The 6,451-nt window shown below is 45.3% G+C and overlaps 1 protein-coding gene across 1 annotated transcript in view; it reads right to left on the bottom strand.

Annotated features, from left to right (window-relative positions):
- LOC106564602 (BCL11 transcription factor A) overlaps positions 1 to 6,451 on the bottom strand; it is a 44,769-nt gene that overhangs the window by 34,209 nt on the left and 4,109 nt on the right. The window lies entirely within an intron of this gene.

The following is a 6,451-nucleotide window of genomic DNA, read 5'->3' as shown; positions in this document are numbered from 1 at the left end:
GAGGGGAATGTGTGTGTGTTCCCCAAACTAGCCTCCACCTGAAGACCCTGGGGCCGTGGCGTTGGGGTTGTTAAGACAAACACTGAAACAGGAAACCCAGCCAGGAGCCCTACAGGGACACACACTCAAACACACCCATTACCCAACCTGTCCCGTCCACTCCTTATCTAGCAGCCCCCAACTACCCCACACCTTCTCCGCCCCAACACACACACACCTTTATCCCCCGCCCCCATTCCACAGCAGCCCCCCCCCCCCCCCCCCCCCGACGCTGCGCTCTGTTCCAAGTCTGCCCTGGCACGGTCCACAGAGGGGTGTCCTCCGGCTACACTTGCCAAGTCAGAGACCCTTTCATGTTCAGCTCAGCCTGCATGCTCGGGCTAGTAAAACGTTAACACACACACACACACACACACTGATACCCCCATACACTCACACACGGATATCCACACACACACTCAAGCTGCACACACACTTGGAAACTCAGATGTATTCAAGTACACTAACACTCACTAACCAAACAACAGAGCCTGCTGGTGAATCTCTGTAGACAACATGTGTGTTTATTTAGGACTCAGTCTTTGGAACACAACATTCTTCAGGAACAATTCATATTCAAAACGTGAATGTGGCTCTATGGTTAAAACGTACTATTAGAACCCAGGTGTGTACATTATTGGAGGAGGAAGTACAGAACCATCACATCATTACTCGTCTGTAACAAGCTCGTCTCCCAGAACAAATGAGACATTTTAGAAGGGGAAAAAGACATCTCCCTCTACTTCAAATCTGAATGATAGCACAAACAGAAGGATATACACACTCTGTCTCTGCACTTTGAATTCTCCGTCACACAAGGGACAAATATGTGACTAATGAGGAGTCGGACTCCTTCGCCCCTACACCGCCCTTCCACTGCCCAACCCCCAACCCCCCACCCCAAGTCCCTCATCCAGGCCTGACAGACACCCCCAGTGAAAGAGGGGGCGGATGGGGGACTGGTGGGAGAAAGGTGGCATGGTGCCAACACAGCCTGGCTAAATACCTTTGTTCCCCCAGAAACAGGACGGGCAGAAAGTAGGCTCAGCTAACGAAGATACACTAAACCACTAGTCTGGTGTATGTTTGGTTAAAATATGATTCCTTTCCTTCCTTAAAGGGAAGATTTGATGGGGTGTTGGATGGTTAAAATGTGAGTCATTTTCTTCCTTAAAGGGAAGGTTTGGTGGGGTGTTGGATGGTTAAAATGTGAGTCCTTTTTTCCTTAAAGGGAAAGTGTCTGCTCTGTACATGTAATTGACTGAGTATTGTGTCTGACCCTGAGGCTGTTTGTGCCTGTGCCTGTGCCTGACCTTGCCTGTGCCTGTGTCTGTGCCTGACCCTGTCTGTGTCTGATCATGTCTGTGTCTGACCCTGAGGCTGCCTGTGTCTGTGCCTGACCATGTCTGTGTCTGACCCTGTCTGTGTCTGACCATTTCTGTGTCTTTGTCTGTGCCTGACCCTGTCTGTGTCTGACCCTGCCTGTGCCTGACCATGTCTGTGTCTGTGCCTGACCCTGTCTGTGTCTGACCCTGCTTGTGCCTGACCATGTCTGTGTCTATGCCTGACCCTGTTTGTGCGTGACCATGTCTGTGTCTGTGCCTGACCCTGTCTGTGTCTGACCCTGCTTGTGCCTGACCATGTCTGTGTCTATGCCTGACCCTGTTTGTGCGTGACCATGTCTGTCTGTGCCTGACCCTGTCTGTGTCTGACCCTGCTTGTGCCTGACCATGTCTGTGTCTGTGCCTGACCCTGTCTGTGTCTGACCCTGCTTGTGCCTGACCATGTCTGTGTCTATGCCTGACCCTGTTTGTGCGTGACCATGTTTGTGTCTGACCATGTTTGTGTCTGTGCCTGACCCTGTCGGTGCCTGACCATGTCTGTGTCTGACCATGTGTCTGTGCCTGACCCTCTCTGTGTCTGTGTCTGACCCTGTGTCTGTGCCTGACCCTGTCTGTGTCTCTGTCTGTGTCTGACCCTGAGCCTGTCTGTGTCCTTCTGATCATCTGCTCTGTTTATAATGTGGAGCCGGCCTGTGTGTGTCCCTGTGCATATCTTAAGTTGTTTATCATGCAAATGGGGGTACGCTCTTCTGTTCTGTTCTGTCTGCTCCTCCTAATGGTCCATAACACAAACAAACACACACACATACAGGATTCCATTTTTCATAGAGAGACATCAGCCCTGTTGGACTCTGTATTTCAAAAAGGGGATTGCGTGTGTGTGTGTGTGTGTGTGTGTGTGTGTGTGTGTGTGTGTGTGTGTGTGTGTGTGTGTGTGTGTGTGTGTGTGTGTGTGTGTGTGTGTGTGTGTGTGTGTGTGTGTGTGTGTGTGTGTGTGTGTGTGTGTGTGTGTGTGTGTGTGGCACGTGCGTGTGTGCGCGTGTGTGTGTGGCTAAATGTAAGGGTGTCAGTATCACGGTGTCCCCTGTCTGGCCATGAGACACCCGCACTAGGAAACAGTATTTTGACCTATGTCTCACATGGCTCCCTATTCCCTATATAGTGCACTACAGTACGAAGTAGAGTGATCCATCATGAAGACATTCACAGTACAGTATGAATCTCACAGTGATTAAAACAGACACCACCAACACCACGTCTCATATCATGCTACCTACCCTCTTTAGCCCCATTCAACATGTCACTGATATGGATCATCCTTAGTTTCCTAGGACAGATGACATTAACATGGACGTGGCTTTCGTGGAATCCCAGTGGCTAAACATGGGAGGTGGCACGATACGGGTCCACAGTGTCTGTTTGAGTCAGTCCATTAAAGTGAAGAACAGCATTTAGAGGAACATTGTGTGTTTTTCTCCATATATGATTTGACTCTCGTCATCCAATCTCCTTGGACTCTCTCTCTCTCTCTCTCTCTCTCTCTCTCTCTCTCTCTCTCTCTCTCTCTCTGGACAAGGTGGATGGCAACGAAGTCATAAGGTGAGGATGACGAAGAACGCCTTCATCAATCTCACTTCACGCAACACCACACACAAACACAAACACACACCCACACACACACACACACACACACACACACACACACACACACACACACACACACACACACACACACACACACACGATCCATTAGGCTTGTGCTGTTAATAAAAGGTCATTGCATAACGTTAGTGACCCAGTGATATCATGTGGAGACGTTATGCATCATGATCTAAATGAGCATAGAAAGATTGTAGAGGCAGCTGACTAGAGCCAAGAGGCATAGTGGGCCTGTGTCTGTCTCTCTCTCTGTGTGTGTGTGTGTGTGTGTGTGTGTGTGTGTGTGTGTGTGTGTGTGTGTGTGTGTGTGTGTGTGTGTTGCTTAACAAACGGATGCATAATTACTGATAAAATACAAGAGGTCATTTGATTTGACAGAATAGAGGATAACTAGACCACAGCCCAACACAGATAGCATAGCGACATAGACACTGTATTGTACATGGAGCTATATCTAGGCCTATGGGGTCTATACCAATAGCCACTGTATTGTACATTAAAGGGATCCTTCGGGATTTTGGCAATGAGTCCATTTATCTACTTCCCCCGAGTCAGATGAACTCGTGGATACTATTTATATGTCTCTGTGTTCAGTATGAAGGAAGTTAGAGTTAGTTTCGGGGGCCAATGCTAACTAGCGTAATGACTGCAGTCATTACACTAACACTAGTTAGTAATTGAGCTAGCGATAGTTAGCAACTTCCTTCAAATTGCACGCAGAGACATAAAAATGGTATCCACAAGATCATTAGACTCAGGGGAAGTACTGTAGATAAAGGGCCTCATTGCCAAAATCCCAAAGTAACCCTTTATGCTTTATCTAGGCCTTTGGGGTCCATACCAATAGACACTGTATTGTACATGGAGCTGTATGTTTACCTATACCCCACTGTATTGTACATGGAGCTGTATGTTTACCTATACCCCACTGTATTGTACATGGAGCTATATGTTTACCTATACCCCACTGTATTGTACATGGAGCTGTATGTTTACCTATACCCCACTGTATTGTACATGGAGTTGTATGTTTACCTATACCCCACTGTATTGTACATGGAGTTGAGTGTTTGTCTATACCCCACTGTATTGTACATGGAGCTATATGTTTACCTATACCCCACTGTATAGTACATGGAGTTGAGTGTTTGTCTATACCCCGCTGTATTGTACATGGAGTTGTATGTTTGTCTATACCCCACTGTATTGTACATGGAGTTGTATGTTTGTCTATACCCCACTGTATTGTACATGAAGTTGTATGTTTGTCTATACCCCACTGTATTGTACATGGAGCTGAGTGTTTACCTATACCCCACTGTATTGTACATGGAGCTGAGTGTTTACCTATACCCCACTGTATTGTACATGAAGTTGTATGTTTGTCTATACCCCACTGTATTGTACATGGAGCTGAGTGTTTACCTATACCCCACTGTATTGTACATGGAGCTGAGTGTTTACCTATACCCCACTGTATTGTACATGGAGCTGAGTGTTTACCTATACCCCACTGTATTGTACATGGAGCTGAGTGTTTACCTATACCCCACTGTATTGTACATGGAGTTGTATGTTTACCTATACCCCACTGTATTGCACATGGAGTTGTATGTTTGTCTATACCCCACTGCATTGTACATGGAGCTGAGTGTTTGCCTATACCCCACTGTATTGTACATGGAGCTGAGTGTTTACCTATACCCCACTGTATTGTACATGGAGCTGTATGTTTACCTATACCCCACTGTATTGTACATGGAGCTATATGTTTACCTATACCCCACTGTATTGTACATGGAGCTGAGTGTTTACCTATACCCCACTGTATTGTACATAGAGTTGTGTGTTTACCTATACCCCACTGTATTGTACATGGAGCTATATGTTTACCTATACCCCACTGTATTGTACATGGAGCTGTATGTTTACCTATACCCCACTGTATTGTACATGGAGTTGTATGTTTACCTATACCCCACTGTATTGCACATGGAGTTGTATGTTTGTCTATACCCCACTGCATTGTACATGGAGCTGAGTGTTTACCTATACCCCACTGTATTGTACATGGAGCTGAGTGTTTACCTATACCCCACTGTATTGTACATGGAGCTATATGTTTACCTATACCCCACTGTATTGTACATGGAGGTATATGTTTACCTATACCCCACTGTATTGTACATGGAGCTATATGTTTACCTATACCCCACTGTATTGTACATGGAGCTATATGTTTACCTATACCCCACTGTATTGTACATGGAGCTATATGTTTACCTATACCCCACTGTATTGTACATGGAGCTGTGTGTTTACCTATACCCCACTGTATTGTACATGGAGCTATATGTTTACCTATACCCCACTGTATTGTACATGGAGCTATATGTTTACCTATACCCCACTGTATTGTACATGGAGCTATATGTTTACCTATACCCCACTGTATTGTACATGGAGCTGTGTGTTTGCCTGTTGGGTATTTGTCATTTGGAGAACCCTCACTGATAAAACATTGAACTAAAAACCAGCCTCACCTCCGCAGAAGCATTGATAAGTTCAATGCAGCATACCACTTTTCTTTATACTATGCCCGCATTTATAGCCATAATTGTTTTTAGAAATGTTTGTAATAACTCAAAACGGAAAATGAAACTGTCAGACACACAAAGTTAATTTCCACCAACGTCTGTAAGACAGAACTATTTGTTTGAGCTGCTCATCATGTTTTTTTCTCGCTTGCTTCATTTAGCTGTGGTTAGACAACCACCGTAAGAAGTCCTTAATTAACTAAATGAAGACTAAGAGAACCCTGACAATTAGCGGCTCGAGTAGGATTCCTCAAATAAATGCCGCTTCCTTGACAGTTCAGCGTAATTACTTTCCTACACGTTTTTTATTTATTTTATATTTTAGCGCCAGAGTATGAATTGGCAGGCATGTATTTGAGGGGAAGAGATATGTCTCTGTGAAAACCACAGCGAGATGGAGATACATCTATCGAGACCACATGAGACAGAAACCAGGGCTGCGTCCCAAAAGGCACTCTATTCCCTATACAGTGCACTACTTTTGATCAGAGCTCTCTCTTTTTCCGTCTCTCTCTCTCTCTCTCCCTCTCTCTTTCTTTTGGAGAGTAGAATGGGAGTTATATTGGGCTTCTATCCCCATTTCAGAGATAAACTCAACAACCCTACACCCAGCAGTGTAGTAAGAATGTCATACCTCATGGATATCCATTTCCACCAGTCAAAATTGACTGTGCAGTTTGTACTGTAAATCCTTTTTTTGGTCTATGATCCAATGACCTTGCTTTAAGCGTCACCAAAACGGAGGCACTTACTCACAATTAGGGTTGTAAAATTCTCAGGTTTTCACAAAACTATCCTGTTGGGAGAACAACG

The sequence above is a fragment of the Salmo salar genome, chromosome 12, assembly GCF_965601325.2.
Source record: "Salmo salar chromosome 12, fSalSal1, whole genome shotgun sequence".
Taxonomy (NCBI): Eukaryota; Metazoa; Chordata; class Actinopteri; order Salmoniformes; family Salmonidae; genus Salmo; species Salmo salar.
The sequence above is the reverse complement of the archived record's forward strand: the minus strand, read 5'-3'. Positions and strand labels throughout refer to the sequence as shown.